General features: G+C 40.0%; 1 non-coding gene across 1 annotated transcript; it reads right to left on the reverse strand.

Moving 5' to 3' along the window:
* Nucleotides 1–2,038: 2,038 nt before the first annotated feature.
* Nucleotides 2,039–2,145, reverse strand: LOC116537381. The gene has a single exon (XR_004263098.1). It is a non-coding gene; the product is annotated as a U6 spliceosomal RNA (small nuclear RNA).
* Nucleotides 2,146–14,830: the final 12,685 nt, after the last annotated feature.

The raw sequence follows: 14,830 nt of genomic DNA on the forward strand, positions 1-14,830 counted from the left end.
CTGCTTTCATCTCGCTTTGAGTCCATGTGAGAACACTTCCCTGCCAGTTATGTAAGCTGGGGGCTGGGGAAGGGTGGACTACAGCTCAGTATTAAAATAAGATGATGTTTAGTTTTTAGTTTAAGGTTTGAGCCGCTGTCAGATTTTGTTTCTTATTCTTTCCTATCCCAACAGTCTCCACCTTGTACAGAAGTTTCATGAGCAAAAGTAAAATAGCAACATCACTGCTCAGGGGGGTTTTGGTCCCAGAGAAACAAAAGCATAATATTTCTAATATATACCTTGCATTTAACCCACAATCTTTAATCATTTATTTCTTACATGTCTATGCTAGAAATATACCTAGTATCCAAACAGGAAAGACAGAACCTTGGTGTTATCTCTGATAACCTTCTTCTCTTTCGTCTCTCATGCCTAATTCATATCCAAATCCTGTCAATTTTGCCTCTGGAATATTCTGTGGATCTACCCCTTAACCCAACCTCTGTCAATAACTACAGTTCAAGTCCCTGTCACCTTGTCCAGGATCACTGTCAGGTACACTTAACCATTCCAAACCCATCTCCCCTGGTCCCCTCCACCTTGCTCTTCACATTGAAATACAATATGACTCACTGTCTCAAAACACAAAATAGATCACATCAGGCCCTAGGATAAAATTCTTCAATGGCTTTTCACTGTGCTGAGGATAAAGGCAAAACTGCTTTACATGGTCTGTAGGATCTGCCGCCCTCCCCCCACCCCATCCTCCTGTCCTCCTACGCACTCAGCTTCTCCAAATACATCTCCTGCCCCCTGCTCCTCATTTTTTCTACTCCAGCGACAGTAGCATCTTTCATTCCCAGGAACTTTTCACATTCCTTCCTACCACAGTGCCTTTGCACAGACCTTTTCTCCAGCCCGGATGCTCTTGCCATCTTTACTCCTACCTCCTTATCTTAGGCTGGGTTCTCCCAGAAGCAGACTTTGAGACTGGAACTTGATTCTGTGTAATTTATTTGAAAGGTGATCCAGAAAGCACTGGTAAGTGTGTAGGGACAGTGAGTCGGGAAAAAGGGGAAGCCAGCACAGGTGCAGTAATGAGCAGACTCCTGGAGAGGGCAGGTAAAGCTGAGACTCACTAAAGACCTCTGGGAGATGGCACAGAACATGCCTTAGAGTTGTCCATCCTGAGGCGGGGAGAGGTGAGGTATTTGTACTCTAATTCCTATTGACTATGGGTTGATGACTACTCCTGGGATTGCCAATTTCCTGGTACTTCTGGCCTGTCCTGTGCATGGGCTGAGGCCACTCCTATGGCCAGAGAAAGCACTTGAGCAAAAAGTCACATGTGTTTGCAGTAAGATGCTATCGTACTGCCCAGGAATGTAGTGACAGGGGAACTGAGCAGGGCACTGGTAGCATCTGCTTCACCACACACCCCTTCATCTAATAGTTCGTTGCTACCCATTCTCAGATCTTCGTCCAGCACCTCTTCCGGGAAGCCTCCCAGACTTCTCTGAGGCAGTCAGTACCCTCATAATCAGCACACCTGGCACCATGGTCTTTTCCTTTGCAGCATCTGCCATAGTGTGATTATTTCATTAATATTTGTCTCTAGCACTGGACTGCAGATAACCTGAGGCAGGGGCTGTGTCTGTGTTTACTCACCCATGTCTTTACAGCCACTGTGGTGGCCAGCTCTGGCTTTGTGGCATGTAGGAAGGATGCTCTTTAATTTTATTCTTTCTTTCCCCTAATGGGACATACAGTTTTTCTCTTAGTTACCATTTTAAGCACACCTGATAGTTCTCATCTTTGTTTGGATTATATTCTATTTCTACACAAGGATTAGAACTTTGTCTTAATCAAGTCATTAGAAAAATTATAAAGGTTAAAAATATCCTAACAAGTGCTGAAACATTGCTGTGTATACACAGACTGAAGTGTTTAGAGATAGAACTGTGGACTGGCAGGCAGTGTGATTCTATCATGGCTCAGAGTTGCATGAAAGGTGATTTTGGCCTGTCTCTAAGAAACGTGATTCCTTTTTTTTTTTTTTTTAATGGAATGCTTCACGAATTTGCATGTCATCCTTGCACAGGGGCCATGCTAATCTTCTCTGTATCATTCCAATTTTAGTATATGTGCTGCTGAAGTGAGCACCGAAGCGTGATTTCTTTTCTTTTTGAGACAGAATTTTGCTCTTGTCACCCAGGCTAGAGTGCGATGGTGTGACCTTGGCTCACTGCAACCTCTGCCTCCTGGGTTCAAGTATTTCTCCTGCCTCAGTCTCCAGAGTAGCTAGGATTATAGGTGCCCACCACCATGCTCAGCTAATTTTTGTATTTTTAGTAGAGATGGGGTTTCACCATGTTGGCCAGGCTGATCTTGAACTCCTGACATCAGGTGATCCATCCGCCTTGGCCTTCCAAAATGCTGGGATTACAGGCGTGAGCCACCATGCCAGGCCAAGAAATGTGATTTGTATAAAAGTCTAATGAATGAAAGCTAAGGGCTGTGCCATGTACTCACTGTTCTCTTCTGTGAATCAGAATAGAGCCAACCCATAACAGCTCGATGGTGTAATCTATCTTTTTTAGAGAAAACTTCTGATGCTGTAAAGATAGGGTGTAATTCTTGGGAGTATATTAGTCAGAACTCCAGCACAGACTACTATAGAGGGAAGAACAGGATGCAAGACATGGGATAGATAGGGCAGGAGGGGGTCAGGGTTAGAAGAAATATGACTGCTTCTCTTTCCTTCTCATTCTCTCCCCTTTCTTAATCTCATCTTCTCCCCTCCACCTCTTTGATTCTTTCTGGCTTTCCACATTTTCTTCTACTGTGGATAGGCTGCTTTCACTGGAGGAAAAGATGAACATTGGCATTCCCAAGATATGTATTCTAGGAGCCTCAGTAGCAAGGAACAGTATCTTTCTCCCAGTGTCCATACACTGGGGAATTGATTGGTTCTGCCTGAGTCATCTACCTGTTCCTTGGACCAAACTCTGTGATGAGTGATACGGAATAGCATGATTACCCAGCAGGGATGGCGTGCACCCCTGTGGTAGTGGTAGAGAGTGGGATACTTTGACTGGCAGCCCCATCAGAACCACACGGAAGGAAGAAAGAAGGCTGCTACTACTGAAATAAGGAGAAAATGCTAGGCACAAGAAAACAGCAGCTATCCCTAGAAAAAGAAACTGATTAGCTTTTTTAATTCATTAATTCATCCAGACACAGTTATTTGTTCAAAAAAACAATTGAGTCTCTGTTATGACCCAATACTTCTAGTCATATCTTAAATCTAAATTATCTTTTATTTAAAGATAATTTCCCTCCTTGAGTAACGCAGTATAGTGAAGGAGATAGACAAGTAGGCAATTATGGTGGGAATCAGCTCTTAAGGTCTTATTTTATTAGAATAGCCCAACTGCAGGAACTTTAAAAATAGAATTCTTTAGGTATTTCCAAAGAAGCTGGGAGCTACCATGAAAATAAGAATCGTCTTCATTCCTTCTGATTCTAGCCACAATAAAGCTCATTAGCTGTCCTTCTGCCCTTCTGGTAAAGCCTGGGTGGGAGATATGGGGGAATGGGGAGAAGACAGCTCAAAGAGACATGAAACATCCACTAAGACAAAGCTTCCCTCTGGTGATGGAAGATTATAAAAATTCCAAGGATTCTCTGATTAAGAGAGGCTCTTAATCAACTCTTATGTCCTAGACTGCAAGAATAAACTGCTATGTCCAGAGGTTCAAGAAGCAATCATTCCTGATTTGCTGGGAGAATTTCTTGGCAAAATTTGACTATGCACTACGCTTGCCAACCACCAAGCATTTAAAATGCTCCAATTGTTTGATTGATCTTGCTTCTTAAATGGTGTTCTCAACCAAGTGCCCTCCTATAGAACTTCAATGGCCTTGGGCAATGTTCCATGGAGACATCATCTTCTGGAATTCATATTCAGTTCAGAAGTTTTCCTGGGCCCACCTGCTTGAGAGATGAAAATCAAAGGATATGGATTATAATAACACTAACCAAAGGAAATCACAGCTAAGCAAGCTTATTTCCTACTGAAAAACAAAAGTGATTTAGACTGAAGTTGACCTGAGTAGTTTGTTCTAGTAATACAGGACCATTTTCTTTAAGGTCAATCCTTTAAGTATTTTACTGTTGCCTAACCCATGCACAGACCTCCCCAAGCATATGTTTCAAGCACTCTACTTGCTATAGCCTTCAACAGTTTAGGTCTGAGAACTTTCCCTGCAGGAAGATAAAGGGCTATAACTCACAGAAGTTCTGAGATTTCTTGAGTAGAGGAGGCTTTTATCAGTTTTGGAACAGGCCTTTTAATAACATAACCTACACTCTGACATGAGGTAGCCACACCCATCTTCTAAGCCTTCTAAAGCAGGTCATTCCTCAGAGCAGTTTTAAGTAACGTCAGTGGCAGGAAGAAAAACTACCCAGAGCTAACAGGAATAACTTTCTTATTGACTTAGCCAAAAAAGGTCAGCTTATATAAGTAAGTTGCAAATCTCTAAGTTACCAAATGTCTAGCTGAAGTAATAGCAAACCTGCTAAAAGTCATAGGAAGGGTCATTTGATATTATTTAATCCAACTTCCACCTTGAACAGTGGGAGAGCAATGAAATGACTTTCCAAGATTCCATTATGAGTGAGGGGCCAAGCCCATCGTGTGTTCTTCTGATACTTTCCTCTTGGTAGCAGCTACAAGTAACAGAAGAGCATACTGAATAGTTCTTAAACAACAAAAAAATTTGTTATCTTACATAGTAAGATGAAATAATGAGGCTCTAGAGTTGATTAGAGTCTCAGTCATGTTATAAAAGATTCAATCTCTTCCATTATTCTCTTTCTGCTCTGCCATTCTTGAAGTGTTAAAATTTGACCTCAAGTTTGCTCTCTCATGATTTCAAGATGGCTTTAAGCATTTTATCTGCACACACCATCTACCAAAAGCTGTAATAAAACCCAACCCATTCTTGACACCATTTTTTTGATTGGCAGTTCCATCAGAACCACGTGGAAGGAAGAACGAAGATGAACCACATGGAAGGAGTATGGAGAACTTTCTCAGAATCCCAGAAGATTTCTTCTCATATCTCATTGGCTGGTATTGCACCAATCAATATCAAGGCAATGTGATGTACCGTGATTGGCTTAGATCAGTGGTCTGCATACCTCTGGGGATCCAAGACCATTTTATGGGATCTGCAATGTAAAAAATATTTTCATAATAATAATAATAATAATTTTTTGCCTTTTCTGTTATAATATGACTTTTCCACTGTATTGACTATTGCTGGTGGTTCAAAATCATTGATAGATAAAAATGGTACCTTATCGTGACTCTTAAATAGTGGCATCAAACTATATCAGTTTCAAAAAAGCCAATCCCACCTTTGAATTCCTTGATGAAGTGGCAAAAACTCTCATATTATTGAATTACAACCTTTGAACACACGTTTTAAATATTAAGCATTAGAGCACTTCTGCTGCAAACCAAGACGAGACAAGCTGTGTGGTGACTGTCTCAAGAAACAGCACTTTTGCATTTGTTTGCGTTGCCAGCTAGACTAACCATTGTTTTTTTTTTTTTTTTTTTCTTTTTCTTTCTGGAACACCATTTTTACTGGAAAGAACAACTGTCAGATAAGTTATGTTATTCAGGCTGGAGCATTTGGCAGATATTTTCTTAAAAATGAACAAAGTCAGCCTGTCACTTCGAGGAAAATGACTAACCAACAAAATGAAAAGGCACCTTACAGATTGGTAAAACATATTTTCACACCATGTATCTGTTAGGGGTTTAATAATCCAAATTTTATAAAGAACTTGTGTAACTCAACTGCAGGAAACCATATGACCAGATTAAAAAATGGCCAAAGGATCTGAATAGCTGTTTCTCCAAAGAAGATATAAAAATGGCCAACAGGTACATGTATGAAAAGATGCTCAACATCACTGTAGAGAAATGCAAGTGAAAACCACTATGAGCTATCACCTCACCCCTGTTAAAATGGCTCTTATCCAAAAGATAAGAGAGAACAGGTATTGGCAAGGTTGGAGTGAAAAGGGAACCTTTGTACACTTTTGGTGGGAACGTAGATTAGTGCATCCATTATGAAAAACATTGTGGGGTACCTAAAGAAATTGAAAATAGAATTACCATTTGACTCAGAACCTCCTTTTCTAAGTATATAACCAAAGAAAATGAAATGACCACCTCGTAAAGATATCTGCACTCTCATGTTCATTGCAGCATTATTCATAACAGCCAAGATGTGGAAACAATATAAGTGTCTGTCATAGACCAATGGTTAAAGAATCTGAGGTATATATTATTCAGTTTTAAAGTGGAGGAGGCCAGACATAGTGGTTTGCACCTGGAATCCTAGCACTTTGGGAGGATGAGGTGGGAGAGTCACTTGAGCCCAGGAGTTGGAGATAAGCCTGGGCAACATAGTTAGACCCCCATCTCTATTGAAAAAAAATTAGGCCGGGTGCAGTGGCTCATGCCTGTAATCCCAGCACTTTGGGAAGCTGAGGTGGGCAAATCATGAGGTCAGGAGTTTGAGACCAGCCTGGCCAACATGGTAAAATCTGTCTTTACTAAAATCATCTTAGCTCGGGGGTGTCAGGGCTGCATTGAGCTATGACAACGCCACTGCACTCCAGCCTGAGCGACAGGGCAAGACCCTGTCTCAAAAAAAAAAAAAAAATTAAAAATAAATAAATAAATATAAAGACTTAAAGCTACCACTGTGTTCTTGACAACTTCCCAAAACTGAAAGACCTATGTTTAGAATGGTAGTGATGGAAATAAATGTGGTTTTTTTTTTTGATACTGTATAATGAAACACATCAACATTAGATCTGCATCGTTCGGTAAACTGATGTCTTCAATGACCAAAGCATGATATTACACAATCATGCATGGATAAAAATTTCACAGTTCAGGAAAGAGCAGTAGATTTTAATGTAACAGATATGAAAAGCTTAGTGATTGGATTTCTGATTCAACATGACAACTAACTGCTAAGAATAAATCACCTCTTAGGCTCTTGCTGTCTAGTGCGTAGGGAGGAAAAGCCAGGAGAGGTCACAGTGAGAAGCTGCCACCTGCAGACTGGAAAGAGAGCCTCTCCAGAAACTGGCTCTGCTGGCACCTTGATCTCAGACCTTCAGCCTCAAGAACTCTGAGAAAATAAATATCTGTTGTTTAAGGCAAAAAAAGTATATATTACTTGTCAAGTTTTAGTGTAGTATTAGGGAAGAATGTCCACAATTATTTAAAAACCATTAAAATGGTCTACATTTTTGTTAAGCTAGATTCTCTTTATTTCTTTCAACAAAAACAATATTGCAACACATCTAATGCAGAAGCAGAGAATCCAGGTGTCTTCCACTAAGCCAGACATTAATTTGCAAAAATGTAAAACAATGTCTCTTTTCTTACTATTTTTGTTTTGAAAATTAGTTATTTTTCATAAAATAATTTATCATGTAATTGTTTATTAGTTATTTTTAATAAATTAATAAATGCTTTAACATTTCTCAGTTTTAATTTCTTGTACGGTAAATATCAATGGGTATAATCCACATAAAAGTGCTTTGGAGATGTTCAGTGATTTTTAAGGGTTTAAAGGGATATGGAGAGGAAAAAGTTTGAGAACATCTGGTTTAGGCTAATCAAAGATCAGTTTCTGGAGTAGGAATAAGCCCAGCTTCCACTGAAACACATGGTTCCCCAACACCTGAACCTATTGGGGTTCTCTGAGGAAGGAAGAAGAGGAGAAGCCTTCAGGGTTTCTTTGGGGCAATCCTATCTTCTTGAAGCCTCAGGTAGTATATGGCTGTTATTCCAAAATTAAGGCCAGGTGCAGTAGCTCATGCCTGTAATCTCAGCACTTTAGGAGGCTGAGCCGGTGGGGGTGGGGGAGAATCACTTGAGGCCAGGAGTTCAAAACCAGCTGGGCCAACGTAGCAAGACACTGTCTCTAAAACAACAACGACGACAAAAAAAACCAAACCCAGAAACCTCCAAATGAACTAAAACTGAATTTGGTTTGTCCTTGTTCAGATAATTTGAATCAGAATTTCTCAACCATAATTAAAGGAATGCAAACAAAACAATAATTAGATAACTTTCTAAAAAATATTAGTTTTTTCAAAAATTCAAAAGTCTGATGAATCCAATGCTAAAGATATAGAAAAATAGGTAGAAGCATAAACGGATACAACCCATATTATTTTTGGGGAGTGGGATATGGAATTTGGCCACAGCTATCAAAATTTTATATGCCTATTCCTTTTGACCCAGCATTTAAGTATTAGAAATGTATCCTACAGATATATCCCAAAATATGCTAAAATGCTCATTTCAGTGTTGTTTATAATGATGAAACCCTGAAAATAACCTAACTGCTCATTAATAGAATATTGATTCATTTACTATGGAACAGTCATACAATGGAAGGCTGTTATTAAAATAAGCTGTTTAGGTATGTATGTGTTATTACTGAAAGATCTTTTATTAAAAACAAAAAATGTAATATTCACAGCAGTGGGTAAAATGTAATCACTCCCACACTTAGCGACTTCATACTACAATTATTAATTATGCTTGCAAACCTGGAAATTAGGAGAGCTTGGCAGGAACAGCTTGTCTTGTTCCACCTGGAGTAAGCTAGGATGGCTTACAGGTTGTGGGTGACCTAATGTTTAGAGATGGAATCACGTGAAAGCTTTCTTGTTCACACAACTTACAGTTGATGTTGGCTGTTGCCTTGAATGGGGTATCTTTATGTGGTTGTCCTTGTTCACAGCATGTGGCTGAGTTCTGAGAATAAGCATCTCAAGGCAAGGGAAATGGAATCTACTAGGTTTTGAAGTCTTGGTCCAAGCACTTGGCACAGCATCACTTGTATTCTGTTTGAACTTGTGTTAAGCAGTCAGTGAACCCAGATTCAAGGGGAGGGAATTTAGACTTTGCCTCTTGACAAAATGAGTATCAAATAATTTAGTATTTATGTTTTAAACCCTCCACAATCCCATGTATGTAAAATTTTAAAAGCACACACATGTAAAGTGCAGATATGTGCAAGATTTTTTCTTTTTTTTCAGAGAGGCTGCATAAAAAACTGTTAAAATATGACTACTTTTTGGATAGAGAAAACATGGGTTAGGCCTGGTTGAACAGGAAAAGAAGACTTTAATTTCTGATTTTATGCCTTATTGTACTGTTTGAATTTTTGTCCATGAGGATATACTTCTTTCATTAAAAAAACCCCAAAGTAACAGCAACCTATCCAGAATGGGCCTCCAGGTCAAGTATCTGATTTTGTATATACAGCAATTCTGTGAGGTCATTAGGGAAGGTATGACCATCTCTCTTGCATTAGTTCATTTTCATCATACTGTGATGAAGAAATACAAATATCTGAGACTGGGTAATTTATAAAGAAAAAGAATTTTAATGAACTCACAGTTTCACATGACTGGGAAGGCCTTATAATCATGGCAGAAGGTGAAGGAGGATCAAAGGCATGTCTTACATGGTGGCAGGCAAGAGATTGTGTGCAGAAGAATTGCCCTTTATAAAACCATCAGATCTCTTGAGACTTACTATTGCAAGAACATCAAGAGAAAGACCCACACCATGTTTCAATTACCTTCCACTGGGTCCCTCCATGACATGTGGGGACTATGGGAGATATAATTCAAGATGAGATTTGGGTGGGGACACAGCCAAACCATATCACCCGTTTTTTGATGAAGATCAGAATCAAGGTCTCAACTTCCAATTGAGTAGCCTTTTCCACTCTTTAATTAAGAAGGACCCAGGCCTAGAATTTGGACTATCTTCTTGGAAAGGCAGATTTTGAATATGCAGTTTTAACAGGTGCAGGGAAACTGTTCATGCTGGATGCTAGAACCTAAAAAACCCTGTAGTGGTAACAGTAACTCTCACAGCATCTAGCACATTGTCTAGAATCAAAGTTTGCTGAGTAAAGGAATACGAAACTCCTTATTGTTCAAATCTAACCTCCATTCCCTCCGCTCTTAATCGCAGACATGATAAAGTTGAAAATTGACCTTATTATACTCTCTTATTCAGAATTTGTCTATTCATTTTCTACAAAGATGCCAAGAACTTTTACTGGGGGGAAAATACAGTCTCTTCAATAAACGGTAGCTGGGATGACTGGCTATCCATAAGGGAATAAAACCAGACCCCTGTCTCTCACCATGTACAAAAATAAAATCAAAATGGATTAAAGACTTTAATCTAAGACCTCAAACTATAAAACTACTACAAGAAAACATTGGCGAAAATCTCCAGGACATTGTTCTGGGCAGAAATTTCTTGAGTGCTACCCCACAAGCACAGGCAATCAAAGCAAAAATGAACAAATGGGATCACATTAAGTTAAACAGCTTCTGCACAGCAAAGGAAACAATCAACAAAGTGAGGAGACAACCCACAGAATAGGAAAAATATTTGCAAACTACTCCTCTGACAAGAGATTAATAACCAGAATATATAAGGAGTTCAAACAACTCTACAGGAAAGAATCTAATAATTCAATAAAAAGAATGGGCAAAAGATTTGGATCGATATTTCTCAAAAGAAGCATACAAATGGCAAACAGTTATGTGAAAAGGTGTTCAGCATCACTGATCATCAGAGAAATGCTAATCAAAACTACAATGAGATATCATCTCACTATAGTTGAAATGGCTTGTATCCAAAAGATAGGCCATAATAAATGCTAGTGAGGATGTAGAGAAAAGGGGACCTTCATATGCTCTTGGTAGAAATTTTAATCAGTACAACCACTATGGAGAACAGTTTGGAGGTTTCTCAAAAAAAACTAAAAATTGAGCAATCCTGCTGTTGGGTATATACCCGAAAGAAAGGAAACTAGTATACTGAAGAGATATCTGCACTCCTATGTTTGTTGCAGCACTGTTTATTATAGCTAAGATTTGGAAGTAGCCTAAATGCCCATCGACAGATTAATTGATAAAGAAAATGTGGTACATTTACACAATGGAGTATGATGCAGCCACAAAAGAGAATGAGATCCAGTCATTTGCTACAACACGGATGCAACTGAAGATCATTGAGTGAAATAGGCTCGTCACAGAAAGACAAACGTCACGTGTTCTCAGTTATTTGTAGGATCTAAAAATCAAAACTATTGAACTCATGGACGTGGTGAGTAGAAGGATGGTCACCAGAGCCTGGGAAGGGTAGTGCGGGGCTGGGGAAAGGTGGGATGGTTAATGGGTTAAAAAAAATAGAAAGAATGAATAAGACACACTATTTGATAGCACAACAAGGTGACTATAGTTCATAATAACTTAACTGTATGTTTAAAAATAACTAGAAGAGTGTAATTGGATTGTTTGTAACTTAAAGGATAAATGCATGGGAGGATGGATACCCCATTCTCCATGATGTACTTATTTCACTTTGTGCAGTTATATCAAAACGCTCATGTACCCCACAAATACATGCACCTACAACATACCCACAAAAATTAAAAATTAAGAGGCTGGGTGCAGTGGTTCATGCCTGTAATCCCAGGACTTTGGGAGGCTGAGGTGGGTGGATCACTTGAGGTCAGGAATTCAAGACCAGCCTTGCCAACAGGGTGAAACGCCATCTCTACTAAAAATATAAAGATTAGCTAGGTGTGGTGATGTATGCCTGCAGTCCCAGTGACCTGGGAGGCTGAGGCATGAGAATGACTTAAACCTGGGAGGCAAAAGTTGCAGTGAGCCGAGATTGCACTACTGTACTCCAGCCTGGGAGACAGAGTGAGACTCTATCTCAAAAAATTAAGAATTAAAAAGTCAAAAAATTAAAAATTAAAAATTAAAAAGTCAAAACTAAACCAAAATAAAATTCTTCAACGTGTTCCAGCTTCACCTGAAGAAAAAGAAGTAATCCAACACCTGTGTTATGTTCCAGACATCGCATTAAATGCTTTGTGTGAATTAATTCATCTGATTTTTTTCAATAACCCTTGATATAAATGCTATTTTTGTTTAGTGTTTCAATCCTACAGATGAGGAAAGCAAGACAAACAGAAGTTAAATAATTCCTCACAGCTAGTAAGAGGAAGAGCGAGGCCTTGCACCAAGGAAATTTGACATCAGAGTCTGTGCTGTCAACACTTCATTATCCTGCCTCCAAACTTCTTGCACTGCTGACAAGGTCCTCCACTGCTAACCGGGGGTACCGCAAGCGCAAAGACAGTGAGACGGGAAAAAGCATGGTGTGTTTGAAGAACAGCCATGAGGCTCAATTAAGCTAGAATGGAGCTGTCAACCTAAAAAAAGACATGAGAAAATTATCCCTAAATATGTTGAGTTTAATCAGGAATAAGAAATAAGGATTATAATTCAGAATGCATGGAATGGCAAACCACCAGTGCATTGAGGGAAGGATAAGAGGAGCTTTTATTAGCAAAAAGAGATTTACATAAGCTGCTTAGAAACAGAGTTCATTGGCTCCTGAGGTTCAAAGCCAGAGTTGTCAGTTCATTGGTGGAGATCCTGTTGCTGGGCAAGTGTTCTTCAGAGAACATCTTATCTGAATTACTGCAGTCCTTCAGAGTGTCTGGTGATAAAACTTATCAAACCAGGAGATGCATAAAGGATATAAAAGGGTTTCTTGGGTGGGTTTTTAGAAAGTCCTTGGTAACAGTTCTTCTCTCAGATGCATAAGTGGGAGTCTTCCCTCCTTCATACCTTCTCTTCCTGGCCCTGTTTTGTCTGGGTCTGACAAAAGTGATTTCATCTTGGTATCTGAGTCTTTCACAGAGCTAACAAAGGGAAAAAAAATTGTTACTTTATGACAGAGAAATAGGCAGGGGGCGGATCATAGGGCCTTATTGACCATAGTAAAGAGTTTGGAATTTATTTAATGTGGGATGGAAAAATCCTTGGAGGGTTGAAAGCAGAAGAGTGATAAAATTTGATACAGCTTTTTTTTTTTTTAAGGTTAAAAAATTAAAAAAAAAAAAATTCTTTGCGGAGTTGGGAGTCTCACTATGTTGTCCAGGCTGGTCTTGAACTTCTGGCCTTGAGTGATCAACCTTCCACCGTGTGAACCACTGTGCCTGGCCATTTAACAGCTTCTTTTTTTTCTTTTTTTCTTGAGACAGAGTCTCCTTCTGTCACCCAGCCTGGAGTGCAGAGGTATGATCTCTGCTCACTGCAACCTCTGCCTTCTGGGTTCAAGTGATTCTTCTGCCACAGCCTCCTGAGTAGCTGGGATTACAGGCGCCTGCCACCACACCCAGCTAATTTTTGTATTTAGTAGAGATGGGGTTTCACTATGTTGCCCAGGCAAATCTCCAACTCTTGACCTCAAATGCTCTGTCCACCTCAACCTCCCAAAGTGCTGGGATTACAGGCGTGAGCCACTGCGCTCGGCTCATTTGATATCGTTTCTAAAATTTCCTCTGGCTTTTGGGTGATGAATGGGGGCAATGCTGGAATCAAGGAGACTGGCCGGGAGCTGTGTGGTTCTTCTTGTGAGTTTCTGCTGTGCCCCAGTGTGCGGCATTGGACCATTTCCTTGTTCTTGGTCCCTTTGCCATTTCTTCCATTGTCTACCCAGTGAACACCTATTATCTTTTAAAACAGTCACAGCCTCCTGTCTGAGGCTTTTCCCAACTCATCATCCTCAATAAAATTATCTCGTCCTCCTTTGCACCTCACAGAACCCACCTTGAACATTTTATTTGACCACTGTTGATTAATACAAAAGTATATTTGGTCTTTGTCCTAGTTCCTGGCATGGAGCCACTAAAAACCCTTGGCATTTCCTGAGTGAGGGGAGTGTCTTTTATTATTCATAACAAACCCCTTTCCATCACACCTGAGTGACTTACAGTGGGGCCCCTACTAGCCTCAAGATGGGGCTTGTCGCCAGAAAGAGCAAGTGATTAGGGGGTTGGAACTTTGAGACCCACCTCCGGACTTTGGGAAGGGAAGAGGTGAGTGCTAGAGATTGAGCTCTATAAACACTATTGAACAATCCAGAGAGCTTCTGGGTGGTGGATTCATCAAGGTGCTGGGAGGGTGGCACACCTGGAGAGGGCACGGAAGCCCTGTGCATCACCCCCGCCACCCCCTTCTTATCCCGCTCTACGCATTTCCTCCATTTGGCTGTTCCTGAGTTGTATCTTTTACAATGAACTGGTAAATGTAAGCAGATTGCCTTCCTGAGTTCTGCCAGCTGTTATGGCACATTAGTAAATGGAGGGGCTTATGGGAATCTGAAACTTTGTTGCCAAGTTGGACGGAAGTGTGGGTAACCTGGAAACCCAATGCTTGCAATTGGTGTCTGAAGTGAGGACAGTCTTTTGGGTCTCAGCCGTTAAACCTGTGGAGTCCAGGTAGTTAATGTCAGCATTGAATTGAGTCGAGTCATAGGACACCTAGTTTGTGTTGGAGAACTGGTTGTTGTTGTGGAAAATCCTCATATTTGGTTCTGACATGAAAGTGTCGTAGGAAAAAAAAACAACCCTTTAACCACTAAATTATTTTTTTGGGTTTCTGCTTTCCTTTTAATAGCCATAAGTTCCTACAGAAACAGGAAAAAAAAAAAAAAAAAAAAAAAGACCACACCACCCTTATTCCTGCATGCTATCTCAGAGCTGTTTGGCATATTGGAGGCGTTCAGTAAATATTAACTGGTAACTGAAAGAGCTAACTAATTAATATCTGAAGTTCATTTGCGTTGGCGGACCTTATGTTGACTGTTGGCAATTTCACTTCTTGTTCTTTTAGGATGCAA

The sequence above is a fragment of the Sapajus apella genome, unplaced genomic scaffold, assembly GCF_009761245.1.
Source record: "Sapajus apella isolate SASKATOON/1434 unplaced genomic scaffold, GSC_monkey_1.0 scaffold109, whole genome shotgun sequence".
Lineage (NCBI taxonomy): Eukaryota > Metazoa > Chordata > Mammalia > Primates > Cebidae > Sapajus > Sapajus apella.